This window comes from Vulpes lagopus, chromosome 8, assembly GCF_018345385.1.
Source record: "Vulpes lagopus strain Blue_001 chromosome 8, ASM1834538v1, whole genome shotgun sequence".
Classification (NCBI taxonomy): Eukaryota; Metazoa; Chordata; class Mammalia; order Carnivora; family Canidae; genus Vulpes; species Vulpes lagopus.
In genome coordinates, this window is record NC_054831.1 from 88,973,223 (window position 1) to 88,989,931 (window position 16,709).

The 16,709-nt window shown below is 37.8% G+C and overlaps 1 pseudogene; it reads right to left on the bottom strand.

Moving 5' to 3' along the window:
* Window positions 1-15,162: 15,162 nt before the first annotated feature.
* On the bottom strand, window positions 15,163-16,348 carry LOC121497772 (annotated as a pseudogene).
* Between the last annotated feature and the right edge of the window lie 361 nt (window positions 16,349-16,709).

Here is a 16,709-nt window from a genome sequence, read left to right on the forward strand (position 1 = left end):
CCTCCTCCCCTTCCACCACCCCTAGTTCATTTCCCAGAGTTAGGAGTGTTTGACTTCTTTACTTAGCATTATGTGTTTATGATTCATCGGTGGTATTTTGTATTTCAATATTTTTTTCCTTTTCATTACACAGTAGTATGCTAGTAAATGGAGGTACCACAATTTATTTTTCCATTCACCAAATTTTTTTTCAGTGTTCAGCAATTATAAGTAAATCTTCAAAAAATAGTGATTCTTTTTGTGTGTTAATGCAAGTTTTCATTTGCCTTGAGTAAACATCAAAATTGGGATATTTTACTTTTAAGGGTCCAATATAACTAGACATTAAACTACACAGGAAAGTCATTCATTCATTAATTGAACACATATGAAGGCCATACCTGCACAACATGAAAACCACCACAATGACAGCATCAGGCAAAGTCCCCTTGTCTGTATAATATGGAGACATGGATATGCCTACCATACTCCAGATATTGTTCTAGGCATTAGAAACATAACAAAGGACAAAACGGAATTATTCTTCTGTTATATAAGCAAAATAATAAGGAAAGAACAAGCCCCGATAAGTACCAAAACATTTAGATTTAATTTAAATTTAATTTAAATTAGTATTGTGGAAGAGGGTAACTCAATCAGAGGAGATTTCTCTGAGAAACACACATTTAGGCTGTTGCTAGAAAGATAAGGAAGAGCCATCAATCCTAACTCTGGAACGAAGATATTTAGGGCAGTGATACACTTAGGACAAAGGCCTTAGTGTGGGAACTGTCAGTGAATATCGAATGAGTTAGAGTAATTGACAGGTATTGAGCAACTGTATGTCAGTCAAAAGGCTAAGTTAGTAACTTGTGTTCCAAGTCTTAGCATATTCTTCATTTGAATAGAATACCTGAATTGCCGGTAAAATGTTAATCTGTGAAATATGGAGTAATGATTAGACTTTATAAGGAAGAGTGTCCAGGTATCCATAGCATGGTGATTACCATTGCTCTTCTATGCTAGAAATAAATTAAAGCTGAATGAGTAAGTAGGAGGAAGCTTACTACATGGCTGTCTGCACATACAGTGGGTGTAATTTAACGTGATGCCTCAGTGCCTTTCACAATGGCATCTCACTTACTCTTAAAAAAATAAAAAGGAATAGATAGCAAGCCAGAGGTCTCAAGCAGTATGTCAAGATACTTTATAGAGCAAAAGAAAAGCTATAAAACATAGCAAACCAACAACCAAAAACTCACTGACAGCTAAAAGAAATGGGCTGCTTCAAGCTGCATTTTCTCTGGTTCTGTGATTCAGTGTCCCTCCTTCTCAAATGTATATTTTTTTCTGAGATATTAAAGCCTCATGGAGAAGATGCATGGCATTTTCATTTCAGTACCACTTTGTACCAGCCTTCATGATCTTTCATTATGTCTATTTTTGTTTGTTTTATATAGACGTGGCAATTGTGGGTGTAATTTTGTAAGTATAGGTTAGAAAAGTCCGTATAGGATGAGAATTTACCTAGGATCAATCACATTATCTAAGTGCTTGGAAACATAAGTGACCACAACTCAAAACACTTATCTAAACATTGCCATATATTTTCTGCTGTCTTAACTACATTATGATCAGAACAAAAATTCTATTTGATACATAGTGATACTGCAGAGCTGGAACCAACCTGAAAACAGAGTAATTAAATACAGGGTTAGGACTTAGGCCAAAGAATATCTTCAAATTTATCGATGTTTGTGGATTTAGAGGTTAGGGTGCGTGCGTGCGTGCTTGCGTGTGTGTATATTATACACTGGGGATGGGAAGATTTATTGAAATTGAGAAGTGGGGCTTTAGACTGCCAACAGGGATTTATAATAGCATGTTTAATCTTCTCAGTTACTGAAAATGTGAATAGATGATGTAGGATTGGATTAAAGGAGCTCTGGTCAAATGAATCTATGTGTATGTTTATGCTGGTTATCTATCTAAACACCAGTGGAAAAATGGTAAAAGTTAAAAGAAAAATAAAGATAAAAGTCTACAAAGAAAAAGAGTGACATAGAAGAGCCAGATGAGACATGTCAATAGCATACCTAAGGACACAGATGAAAGAATGGCCACAGACTACCGGAGCGAATGAAGCTGAAATCCACCTGCCCAGAGTGCAGCAGCCAATTCACAACAATTTGACGTTAGACCCAGAACCTCAGAAACATTCTAGATTTGGAGCTACTGTGTAATTCTAAAGGAAAGGAAGAGATAGAAAGCTGAATTTAGAGAATTATTTGAGAAACTGTGTGAGAGTAAATTACTGCCCTACTCCACCTTACCTCACCCCACCCACCCCACCCCACCCCACACCACCCCACACTATCGCTTCTCCCTCCCTTGCCACACACTTACAGCCACTCTTTGCTCACCCTCAAAAGATAATGATTTCATTTGCTGGGCGAGTTGAACCAGACACCTCCAGATTGGTATCAGACCACATGACTGCAACTTTCTGTCACAGGTTTTTGTGTATATTTGTTTTCATGACTGCTGGCTATAATGCTACACAGATGAACCATACATATTTTTTCAGTATATGGTTATAAAAACAGTTACCTTAAGGTTTGAAATGCTAGTTTATAATTGAGAACCAGGGGCAAACTTTCTTTGAAGTAACTGTTAGAGATTCTCTCCCATTTTGCAGCTTTCCTCACTGTAAGCACTTACCCCTTGAGGTGGTCATGAGTGTTAAATGAGAAAATGTGAACAACCTAGGTAAAGTCACAGCAAAATGCTATGTAACTGCTTGTGTCTATTGTTTCTTTTAAATCTTCTTCCTTCTCCCTTATAATGGACATCTTTTAATACTCACAATATCTAGTTCCCCACTTTTATAGTATTAGAAACTTAATTCTCTTATGGGTAACTCTCTAATTGGTTATACTTGTGTTTGACAAGAGTAGACTTCACTGTGGGACCACCAAGGGGTAGAAATGAGACCTAAATCTAGCCACTCTGCTCCCACAGTAAATGGTTATTGACCTATACATGGCACAAGCCAAGCTGATCAGAGCCAATGCATACAGTTCACAAGAACTATTGAGAAGGAAAAGTCCCTTCCACCAGCACTGCTAGACAGTGAGAAGTGAGTCTGGAGTCATGGGTGACCATCATGACTGAAGAGCTTGACTGAAATTGAAGCCAATAAGGAGAGAGCAGAACTGAGAGTTGGCTGAACCAACTGGTTTCTGGCTGAAACCAGACAATGGCACGAATCCCCGTGCTGGAGCTGTGCCTCAACTTTGTGGTTAACTTAGCCAAGAAATCTCCCGCACTTTGTTAAGTCAGGTTGAACTGAGTGGCACTTTCAAATATAAGCATGATGCAATTGAATTCTTGTATTGCACTCTGTTCTTCCAAGAGGCACTTCTCTATTAAACCTTTTTCCTCACTATTTGTACATTTTTAACCCCCCACACGCATGCACTTTTTAACTGAATTATATATTTTATTGTGTTATTACTTGCCATTTTTAAAGATTTTTAAAGATTTCCATTTCTGCGAATATACACTGTTATAGTGGTATAGAACTGTCGGTAACTCTATAGATAACTATGGTTATAAGGATAAAGAATATGTTCTTTGACAAATTCTAGTTGTGTGATTTGGGGAAAACTTTTAATCATTCATAAATCTACTCTAATTGTAATTCTGTTATGATTCTTATATTGAAGATTCTCTTGTCAAGCTCACAGATGCCATCCACATTGCTGCGTTCAAGGCTCAACTCCCAACCCTCATCTACTTGATCGACCAGAAATGTTTGACAAATCTTAACACTTCCTCCTCATGGAAAGTCTTTTTTATCACTTGGCATCCAAGACTGCACAATTCATGGTTTTCCTCCTGCCTCCCTGGCCACTCCTTGTCAGTCTCATTGGCTGGTGACTCATGTTCTGGTTGTAAATGTTGGAGTGCCTAGTTCTTGGACCTTTCCTGTTTTCATTTACTCCCTTGGTGCTCTTTGCTAGTCTCATGGCTGTAAGTGCATCCATTAAGGCGGCCGCTTGCACATTCACTACCTTCTCTAAACTCAGACTTGGATATATTCCTGACTCCTTGATATCTCCTCTGGAACATGTAATGGATTTCTTAAACTTACCCTGTTCAACAGTGAATTCCTGATTGTCCCACCAAATGTATATAACCCACGTCTCCCCCATTTCAGATAATAGCAATTCTTTTGGTTACAAAGCAAACTTAGTTCACATTATCCCACACTCCTTTCTCTCTCACATATGCACTTTCCTGCCCCAAGATCTTTGTATTTAACTGTTCCCTCTCCTGGAAATGTCATTCCCTCAGATATCCGCATACCTCACTTCTTTGCATTGTTGAAGTCTGTGCAGGTGTCAGCTTTTCAATATGATCTTTCCTGACCATGATATTAAATATGCACAGTCTCTGGAGCCAAACAGTCTGATTTGAATCATGGCTCTGCCACTTCACAAATCATGAGACCACTGCCCTTATGGGCTCTGCCCACAGGTAAATTTCTGATCAGTGGAGTGCCTGTTCTTTCTTTCCAATTCATTGGGCTAGGAATTGCTCCTATAGGAAAAGGATAAAATCAAAATGTTCTTAGAATATGCAGCAAAGCTGACAACAGTTTCCTTTTCATCTTCTAGAAATAGATGAGGTAATTAAGGAAATCTCTGCTATGAAAGTGAGCTACTCAAGATGCACACATTATTTATTTAAAGTATAATTTTCTGTTTCACAAGGAAATATACTATGCTCCTTCCTAGTGACATAGGAGCTGTGTCTGTAAAACATCAAAGTAATTATTGATAAAAGAAAAATAATGGATTTTATTTCACATCCAAGCAGTGGTTTAGACAATTTCTATTCACATAATTGCTTAAATAAATGAAATTATATTCTCTTTTATTTTCCTATTTAGTGTTATAGAAGTAAAAGAGGAGAAGAAAGGGCAAAATTTCCAGCTAACTCTTACTTTCTATCTTCTTTATTTTAAAAATAATTAAAACCCACACAGAGACACATATACCTTTGGAAAACTATATGGAAAGTTCATCATGAAAACATAATCATGAAAGCTGAATTGTATGGTAATATTGTTTTTATTATTTATTAACTATATAATAGGAGTCAGGGACAATTTTGATGAAAACTGGAATTCAGATCAGAGCAGAAGCCAGTTTTGTGATTTTAATGTTTAACACAGTAAGAGGATGGAGCTATGTAGAAGGATGAGGGAACAGCTCCAACTGCAAATTTGCATCATTTATCATGTCCATCTATTTGAGATAGTTTTGTTTATTTTACTTAGCATGTGTATGTGGTGTCATGCTGCAGAGAAATTAGTGATTTTTCTAGCTACTTTCTAAGCCAGGCAGGACATACCCTGCTCTAAATGGGTTGTTTACCTAAGAACTCTGCCCTCAACCCTACAGATTCCAAAATTACTGACCTCCTTAGCCCATCAGAAAATAATTTCCTTTGCTGAAATAGTATCATCGGGTAAAAAAAAAAAAAGAAACTGTAATTTATTTAATGATTTTAATTTATTATTTAAAACATAGATGAAGAGTTTCCTAAATAAGAAAATAGCCTTTTCTATAGATTTCTTATTTTAATTCTCTTTGTCTTTTAGCATTTATTTCAATTCTTTAAACTTGTAAATATTACTATTTCCATCTAGAGATGAAGAAGTATAGGAACAAGTAATTCAGAAGTGACTAATTGCTTTTAAGAGAGAGAGCTGGCACGGAGGGGCAGCAGGAAAGGGAGAGAGAGAATCTCAAGCAGGCTCAAGCCCAACATGGGAGTCTGTCTCACAACCCTGGGATCATGACCTGAGCCGAAATCAAGAGTTGAACTCTTAAACTGAGTGATCCATCCAGGCACCCTAATAGTGATTCTTAAAGTCAACTTATGAGGCATATACTATTGTATCTCAATATTTGTCCTTAGAAATATTTTAGTTTAAACATCCTGTCTGAGAGGGTTTGAATCTGCTTTATATAGTTCCCTTCAAGAGTTCACTCCTTTATCTGGCTTTGGCTATTCCTTTGAGTTTTGAAGCCTACTTTTAATTCATTCAACTATTTAACAAGGTCATAAGTGCTAACACCTAGGAAAAGAGTAAGAAAAGAAGAGTAAAGGCCAAACCTTAAAGAGTCCACTTTTAAAACCCTAGGAGAGGAGGCTGAACCAGCAGTGCCTCTGGGTCCTGTTGTGGAATTGGTTCCCCTGATAAATAAAATGGAAGGGACGGAACAGGGGTTGGCTACCCATGCAAGGATGGAATTATTATTCCCACTTTTAGGATAAGACAATGGAGGCTCAGAGAGTTGAAGTTGTTTTCCTGAAGTAAGAACTAATACGTGGTACAGATAGAATTGTGATTCAGCACATTTATGTCTAAAGCATATACTATTTCTAATAAACCATACAGAAAGAGCTGGTATTTATAAAACTGTTTTGTAAGCTGTCAAAAGCTACACAAATACAGATTGTGATTATAGTAAATTAGTTATTTTAACCGTAGCCTATAAAGTTGATATTATCTTTACTTCCCTACTATAATGTTAAAATGGAAGTCTAATGTAACAATGAAGCAAAATTAACTGCAGACACTAGCTTGGCAAACAGATCTTCTTTGCTAAAATCTGAGTACATCGTTTGCCATAACCCACTGAGAATCTTCCCTCCTCATCAGTGAATGAGCTTTTGATGCGACCATTCTAGATACATCTAGAAATGTATTATATATTTTAATTTGTTCTATTTAATGAAAATTATTGAGACTAATTCTCATTTTCTTACAACTAAAAAAAGAAAGATTTCCAATTAATTAAAATTAATGACTTTCACACTCACAAAGATTTTTGAGTTCAGAGAATGCGATTTACGATTTAGTGTAAAATGTTTCCAGCACATATGTAATAAATTGGAAGCCCACTTTGGCAATATGATGATAATTTACCTGGCAAATTTCAATCCTTTTATCCCCAGAAACAGTGAGGAGAGGCTGCAGTATGCTAACAGAACATGGGACTCTTTGTAGCAAATGATACTGCTTTGGTTTTGGTCTCCGGTCTCATTTATGCCTAAACATTATATTTTATTTAATTTGAAAATTTCCCCTTAATATGAATGGGTAAAAAGGAGGGGAGAATGGAATTTAAATACCATAAAATCCACCCTTAATATTGTGTCATTTTGTGCACAGTCAAGCTTTGGATATTAATGGGAAAATTAAATTAAAGGTTTTAACATAAAACCAGAAGATTAAGCAAACAGCAAAATATATTTTCCTCTGCATGCCTATTGAGTATACTCCTCGTGTGAAGCCTCCCTAGCATCCTTAAAACTCTATGTATAATTTATTAGAAAAGCAAAAGTAAAATCCCTGCCATGCTAAATTGCAGAAATTACTTTTCCTTAAAGTCAATGGACACAGTAAGATTTTTTTTAAATAGCTGAGATTCCAGGACAAATCTGTTTTAGCCCCTCTTTTAAAGTAAGGTCAAATTTCACTTAACAGATACTGTAAAAATTATAAGGCAAACAAGTGAGAGCAGCCACTGTTTCTTTCTAAAACAACAGGTTGCCTGGTTGGGCAGATTGCAACTCAGCCCACAGTCTTTGTTCCAGTCCATTACAGCAGTTTTATTTGTAAAGAAATATTCTTCCTAGAAATGGCAGATTAGGAAAAATACCCATAACATGAAGTCATAGACCATGTTTCCCAAGAACTTCATCCAGTTGGCCCTTTGGAGATTTGAAAATAAGAATAAAAAAAGTTGGGACTCCTGGGTGGCTCAGTGGTTGAGCATCTGCCATTGGCTCAGGTCATGATCCTGGATTCCAGGGGTTGAGTCCCACATCGGGCTCCCTGCATGGAGCCTGCCTCTCCCTCTGCCTGTGTCTCTGCCTCTCTGTGTGTGTCTCTCTTGAATAAATAAAATCTTTAAAAAATTAAAAAAATTAAAAAGTCACTGGAATGCAGGAAGAATGGTTAGAAGTAGTCTATTGAAGAAACATTCTTGTTTGTGGAAGCACCTGGGATGAGTGGTGATTTCTTGCTCCAAAGGGAAGAAAGATACAAAAGGACAGTTCCTGTTCTCACTTGTCTGTCAGGCACAGTATTTGAGGCTCATTGTCATGGTGGTCTTGTTTGACCTGAACAGAGAAAGGTGGGTTGGCCAAAGTCTGACTGGTTTTATTCACAAGCAAGAGGAAAGGAAGGGAGGGTCTGAAGCCAGCAAGTTTTATTTAAAAGAATTTCTTTTTAAAAGGACATCTGAGATAATGCCTCCTTGGGGGCTGTGCTGAGAGTAGTTGCATGCCACAGCTGCCAATATTTAGGGAGCTCTGCAATGGGGATGACAAGTCAACAACGGTATCCAGGCTTGTTTTGATTTTCCAGGACTCATCAGGCTGTGCAGCTGTGCTTTCTCAAAAGCATTCGGACAGGAAGAGAATAATTAATTTACCCTGAGCACGAGTCAGGTTCAGAAAGCAACAGTGGAAAGGCCAAGGGCAGGGCTCCTGGTTTGGTGGATCCTCCCATTCTGCCCTGGTGGCCTCTTTGAAAGCTCTGCCAGTCAGATGGCCAGAATGCAAGTAGGAGAAATGCACGTGATGTTGCTGAGTGTCCTCAGTGCCTGTGGAAAGAATGTGCTCACTTGCTCTTAAAGCTCTAGTCCATAGTCACATAGTTCTTTATCCAGCCTTTTCCTAGTGGACAGAATAAGGAATGAGTAATGATTTCATTGGAAAAGAAACCATTTACTTCATGTCTGCTTAGCACCACGCACTACGCTGGGCTTCTGAAAAACAACACTAAACGAATACATAAAGTCCTTGCCCTTGATAAGGTTAATTTAGTGTGTTCTGCAAGGCATCCAATGATCTCAAGCCTGTACATGTAAATAAGCACAAAATATGATAGGGCCTCTGAACAAAAAGTATGGGGTACAGTAATAGCAGGGACACCTGTTTTAGCTGAGAAAGGAGCAAAACCTAAGAAGGATTTAACCAGGTGCAGAATATAGGGAATGGTCCAGGCAATCCAAGGAGCCTACAGAGAGGGAAAGCCTCATGACCTCTGGAACCAAGAGGAAACAGAGACTATAGAAGAGCAAGAAGTTGAAAGGAAAGGTGAGAAGGTGTGAAGGTGGCTCGTGGGAACTAAGAGTAGAGGAGAGTAGAGGACAGAGGGGACCTGCCATGTGAGGAATCAATATGAAAAGTCTCACATCACCGTTTTCTGTGACGTGGGAACAGAGGAGGGGCACAGACTCACTGACGGAGTTAGAAGGCCAGGGAGGACATAGGCCACATGTCCCTGATGCCAAAGGAGCTCAGACTTTTAAAAGAATGGTCGAGGTGATTGTACATGTGGATTTATCTTGTGTGGCAATTCTATTTCTCTGCGCTCTGAGTTGATCTCAAGGTGTCACAGTTAAACAATCAGTAGTCATATTTATAATGTATGTGCCTTCATCTTGGGTCTCTCTATCCTGAATCACTTGGATGCATCTCACAGTGCATTAGTATAGAGCCTTGGCACGAAGGACCCTTTTGATACACAAATCAAGTAGAATGTATGCTCTATTGTGATTACTTAATTGACAAAGTCTCACTAGATCCTAGTGTAGAACATCAGGACAAACAGTAAGCAAGGAATTTGAAGTTTCCCAGTTCTTCACAGGAGATGATTTTGGTAATCTCTCTCTCCAGGGTGAAGTCCTACCAGGTCAAAGGAAGCTCTGAGAGACTTAACAAGCCTCTTGAACCAATTGGCAAATTCAAGCAAGCATCACTACCTATTTCAAAACTCACCTTACACATGATATTAACTAGATCTCATACCTGGGGTCTCGGTAAAATTTCTTAGTGTCACACATAGTTTTTGAGCATTACATAATCCAGTTACGTTGTAATAGGCTGTAGACAGGTGCAAGCAGCTCTCCATAAGACCTGAGAAGGGCTGATTATGGTAGACCAGGATGGGCCAGCCATGGTCACTTCTTGTGGGAAAAGATAGACTCAGCCAGCTTTTCAAAAAGTATTTATTGGCTCACCTAAATGAAAAACCTACAAACTGGTTTAAGATATTGCTTGATTCTGAACTCAAATTTGACCACGTATCTCAATTATGTTTCCTCTAATTTCCTAGCCTTGGTAGGAAAAGGATTATAGCAGTTTCAAACCTCCTATCACCCTTCTACAAAGCCTTGAAGAAAATATGTAATGTTCCCTTTTAATCCCTACATTATGGTAAAGAAGACATTTTGCTTTCCTAGGGTATTTAGTGTTTCTCTTAAAATTTGTATTATTTTTCAGCTTATTGAAATATATTTGATATTTACACATTGGTGTAAATTTGTAAATTTAAGGTATGTACCATGATATTTTATATATATATATATATATATATATATATATATATATATGAATAATTACAGTAAAGTTAATTAGCAATCCACCATGTAACATAATTGCTGCATGTGTGTGTATTGGGAACTTTTAAGATCTATTCTCTTAACAACCTTCAAGTATACAATGTATACAGTACTCTTAAGTTTAGTCAGTCACCTGTTGTACTTTAAATTCCAGAACTGATTCATCTTATAACTCAATTTTATACCTTTTAGGACATTTCCCCATTTCCTCTAAGTAGAGCTTCCTCACTTCCCACCCCTGGCCAACAACATTTTGCTCTCTGTTTCTGGAAGTCTTGCTTTTTTTAAGATTCCACATTTAAGTGAGATCATACAGTATTTGTCTTTGACTTATTTCACTTAGCACAGTGCCCATCAAGTTTATCTGTGTTGTTTCAAATAGCAGGAATTCCTTCATTTTTATGACTGAATTGTAAATATTCCATTGTGTGTGTGTGTGTACACATATATATCCCACATCTTTCTTACCTATTTATCCATCGATGGACACATGTCATTTCTGTCTTGCAATTGTCAATAATGCTGCATTGGGCATGGCAGTACAGGTATCTCTTCAAGATGGTGATTTCAATTCCTTTGGAGATCTGTTTAGAAGTGGGATTTCTGCATTTTTTTTGAGAAACTTCCATATTATTTTCCATAATGGCTGTAACCATTTACATTCCCAGCAACAGCATACAAGGGATACCTTTCCTCCACATCCTTGCTAATACGTATTATCTCACATCTTTTTTATGATAGCCATTTTAATAGGTGTGAGGTGGTATCTCATTGTGGTTTTGATTTGCATTTCCCTGATAATTAATGATGTAGAGCATCTTTTCATATACCTGTTGGTCATTTGTTTATCTTCTTTGGAAAAATATCTCTTCAGATCCTTTGACTGCTTTTTAATCAGGTAATTTGGGTTTTTTTCTTGAGTTATATGAGTTCCTTCTATACTGTGGATATTAACCCTGTATGAGGTACATGGTTTGCAATAGTTTATTCTAGTCTATAGGCTGCATTTTCATTTTATTGATTGTTTCTTTTGTGTAGAAGCTTTTTAGTTTGATATAGTTCCACTTATTACTTTTTTTTGCTCATGTCGCTTATACCTTTATTGTCATATCCAAAAAAATCATTGCTAAGACAATGTCAAAGGTTTCCCCTCTGTTTGAAAAAAACAAAACAAAACAAAACTAGAGACTAGACAGTGTGTTATCAGAATGGTTTAAAGTTCAAACTCTGCAATCAGATTGACCATGGTTCTGGTCCTTCTTAGCAGCTTATAGGCTTATATCCTTAAGCAAGCTACTTAATGTTCCTGAGTGTTAGCTTTTTATTTATTTTATTTTTTTGCAGTGATAGCTTTTTCATCCATAAATAGAAATCATAATAAGCTCATTACCAAAGGACTGTTGTGAGGGTTTACAGAGATTTATGTAGAGTCTAGTTCATGGTATATGCTCAAAATATGCTAACTGTTGTTAACTTTGTGTCTTCAGTGGCAACAAGCACAGGCCCAGAACAGTAAATATGTGTTAGATTGTATAGAACCAAATAAGCGATCTGCAACTGTCTAGATATTTGGAATAGAATGTGAGGAAAGCAGCAAGAAGAAAGTAAACCACTGCATTCAGTCAACATGTTTTAAAGATATGTCCCTAGAGAAACCACCATGTATTCAACTAGTCAAGAGGAAGTGTGGTCTTTCCTTCATGCTGTTCCCTTGACTAGCTCTCTTTCTTCATCTGCACTTGTTTCTGTGAATTCTTAGGAAATCTCTGGGTGTTTTCTCTTCCTGTATAAATGTACTAAATTTCCTTGAAGAAAGCCCATTCTCTTTTGTCTGTTTCCTTTCTATTTTACAGAATAATTTATAGGGCTTTGCGGCTCAACTTGGCATCTGTTTAATTTTTTAATACTTTATTTCTATCATGACTTATTAGAATAATGAAAGAATGGTAAGTGTGGATTGCACATTTCTTATTCCCTAATTGCTAGAAAGAAAATAGTTAAGGTTAAGAACTAATAGGAAATTTCCTTAGAACCACCCTGCTGTTGCTCAGAATCCACACTAGTTTCATGCCCTTGTGCTCAGTGTTGTTAGGGATGAGGACCTTAATCATTGTCAATTGTCCTATCCTGTTCAGCCAGTCACCAACTTTACAATATGATAAGAAATTATAAAGTCAAATTGAGAGAGAGAGAGAGAGAGAGAGAGAGAGAGAGAGAGAGAGAGAATTGGGGTTGGAGACAGGGAAGGAGAGGGAGAGACAGAGACAGAGAATTCCAACAACTTTTATTTCTACATTTCATCTACTCTTGAAGCTTTTTTGGGGGGGGAGGGGGCTTGAGTTGCACCAATCTTCATTTTTAATTGCTTTGTTGAAGACAGTCAATTTTTTTCATGGTCCAGCTGATAAGTCTTCACAGTATGTTGGGTTTTGCAAAGTTGTAAATGGCTAATTTATTTTATGTTTATTTTTCTGCCAGGGTTGAAAGGACATATCTGACTTTACATTTGGTATGAACTTTTAGCACCTTTTCGACGACAGCGTTTATTTTCCTCACTGATGTTGACTCCACCAGAAAGCTCATGAATCTTAAAAGCTAACATTTGGCAGTTGATTTTATCCTCCTGTTATGTAGTATATGCAGAGGTACACCTCCCCAGCACTCTGTGAGAACTGAAGAGCTTCCCCCAACTGCTGCACTTAGCAGAAGCCCTCCCTCTCTGGGTGATTTTCTCAGCCAAAGAGTTTCTTCAAAGCTGAGGTCAGGCCCTCTGTCTATGGTCCAGACACCCCCTACCCTGATCAGTACAGGCTTATCAAAGCTGGGCTCTTTGCCTCAAAGGGAATAACTAGAAGAGCCATCCCATTTCTGTGGGATTGACTGAGGCCTTCCTTGGGAAGAATCTTAGGTAAATCTTTTCTTCCCAATTCTATTTCTTTCTCTTCCTCAAATGTGTTTATCTTTGAGAGAATCCTTCACGGAAATTCTGTGGGTTTTTTTTTTAAGATTTTATTTATTTATTTGAGAGCGAGGGAGAATGATCATGAGTAGGGGAGTGAAGGGCAGAGGGAGAAGCAGACTCCCTCTGCAGGACTCCATCCCAGGACCCTGGGTTCATGACCTGAGTTGAAGGCAGGTGCTTAACCAACTGAGCTATCTAGGCACCCAAGGAACTTCTGTTTTAATATAGGTTTTATTATTACTTAGATGTGAAGGAGATGATTGACACTGAAAAGAGAGTTTGTTACTCACTTTTCAAGAGGAGGTGGCCCACCATACCATGGTGGGCATCAACATAGGAAGCATGGGGGTCCATCCTGTGAGAAGAAACGTTACTGGGATTTTCAAGGGAAGGAAGAAATGAGGCAGATTTTGTGAAAATGTCAGTGGACTCTGGGGCATGGAGGCTGCTCTTATTCGCCCAATACCTGGCCCTGGGGTCGTGGGTGGTGAGGATAGATGGTTGAGGGTATGGATTCTGGACTGTTAGGTTTGCATTTAAAAAGCACACTTGTTGTCAAGTTGGTTACTATCTCTAGAAATTGGGGAGCCCCTCTAGTGTTGGGAAGGCCCCAAATGGCAAAACATCAGAATACAGAAAAGGAAAGACAGGGCTAAAACAACTTCCTACTCAGAAATCTTCATCTCAGACTGTCTCCCCAGAAACCACATATAGGGTGTCTTTCATCTTGGTACCCACAGTACATGGTGTGTAGGCTCATAGTCCTCCAAATGGCGTATGGGCAAATGCTTAATAACTAATTTTTCAAAAGAAAAAAAATCCCTAATCTGTGGCATTTGCCAGTTTGCGTGGTATAATGCTCCCACCACGGCTAATTTCAAGCATCATTGATGTCATTGGAAGTGGAGCTGGGACAAGATGCATATTGTCAGTCCTGGGAAGCCAGTGGGAGCTAGCTCCAGCATATCCCTGGCACCTCCTCAGGGAGAATGAAGACATTTTTATGAGCACTTTCACCAGCTAGAATATAACAAAATCCTACATCCCTAGGACTTAATGAGTTTTCCTATAATTTCCTTATCCAACATTTCCCACATGTTGTAGGTTTGCAACCTGATTTTCTCCACGGTTTGTTCTAACATAATCTTCAAACTGTTTAATAGCACAAACAATTTTGTTAAGGCCATACTTTATTTAATGATTAATGAATAAAAAGCAATGTAATTTGTTTTCAAATAGTTTTTAGATGTGTGCACTCAAAAATAATGAAGAGTTGGAAAGACTCTTAAATCACTAAAGCTTTAAATATACCTTACACAATCTTGTTTGTACAAAAATACAAGTTAAATATAAACATAAAGCCATCATGGTAATTTTATTCAAATCTGTTTTATGTGATCTCCAGTTCTATATAAAAGTTACTCAGTTCTGTTATTTGTGAGATCAGTACCAGATTGAATTACTATCTGTTGGCATAGGGCCCTAAAAAGCTTACTTCATTATTAATCTTTTACATGATTAAATGCCTTTCCTAATCAGAGATTAACCTAAACATTGGGAAAAAATGAAAAGGGCAGTATGTTTACAAACCAACAAATAATATGGCTGTAATGTATCATAGAACATAAAGAAATACATCTGTGAAAGAAACATGTATTGTACACACACACAGATGTCTGCACGCATGCCCATACATACACGTGTGCTCACATGGTTATAAAGCAAGACCTAATGTGATGCAATTTCTGGCTCATTCTTTAGTTTTGCATTTTTTCTTCATCATATGTGAGCAGCTCCTTGTCACCTTCCCACTCTGGAAGACAGTATGGAGAAGATTAGGACCAAATTCTTCAAGGTATCTTTTTCTCAAGTGTAACCAATTTCTCTGTCGTGTCCTTTGTAGAGATAATCACCCCTTTCTGGGCCTTTTGTTGGGATCAGCACCTGGGTCCTTGAAGACCTTAATCCCAAGGCCATGCACTACCTGAAAGGAAAATTCAAAGGCTACCTTGTTAATCTCTGGAGCAGTGCTCTACCAGCACCAAAGGAAGATTTTAATACTTCGTTTTTGGTTTTTTTTTTTTTTTTTTGGTTTATACCTTCTACAATCTCACATGAGGTGTATCTGTACCACCTCCTTGACTAACTCTGAGATAACATGGCAGCAACTTGTCACCCTTTGAATTCTCAGTAACAGGGAATTCCTTACCTAAAAAATCTAAAATCTTTAGTATATTGTTAAGAGGATTTCAAGAATCAAGTCTAATTATTAGTGGTGCCTCTGTACAGTTGGATACTATTAAAAGTCTTGAATCTCCATCCCCTGTTTTCTCACGCATATTATGAATGCTATAGCTATCCCACACTATAGAAACAGCCACTGATGAAAGCTGTGTTACTCTATGTGCAAAAAAGCATCTTTGTCATGGTCTTTCCCTCAAGCTGTTGTGCTACTGTGCTCTGCCAATGGAACAGAATAACCTGGAACAGGATCTTTTGTTCTGTATTTTTAATTAGAGCAATCCCTGCTACTGTTATCTGTTCCTTTGAAGTTAACCAAGTGAACAGGCGCTCCTTGCCAGTGAGGTCTTGGAAGGAGACTCCCCTGGAGCTGAAATCACCTAACTCGTATACCATCTAGATTATTGCAAATTTCTAAGAAATATTTGGCCAATATTTTCTTCTGCTTTCTAGAATTTGTAGCCACTGTGATTGGGTACCAGGCCAGAACAAGAACAGTCTCAATCCAACTTGTAAGCCAGTAACACTCTGAATCTGGGTTTTCTACTGTGAAGAGAATATTTCCTCCGACAGTGACAGAACCCTTAGGAACAGCTCTTATGTCTGTTGGAAGATGTCAGTCACGTTTCTTAAGAATGTAGTTCCATCCCTTTTCATTAAAGACACCATCTTGGAAAGTTCACTTATCTTTTATTCTGCAATGTTTCTTCTGCTATTCATCCTACCTAGAGGTTTTTTGTTTGTTTGTTTGTTTGTTTGTTTGTTTGTTTTCCGACACTGTCCTTTTCCCTTTTGTAAGTATGATCAGGGTGTCTTCTATATCTCCCATGCCTTCACTTAGCTCAGTCTTTCTTCCAGTTTGTTAAGGGGAGCAGCTGGAGTGCTGTTGGTGTTTTATTTTTTAACCTAATGGTGGTGGATACTGGTGTTTGCTTTATATTACATTAGTACATTATATGACATTGGTAAATTTTATTTCTCTTTGAAGCACTTCTCTGCATGTGTATTGTATTTCAAAATGAAATGTTAGATGA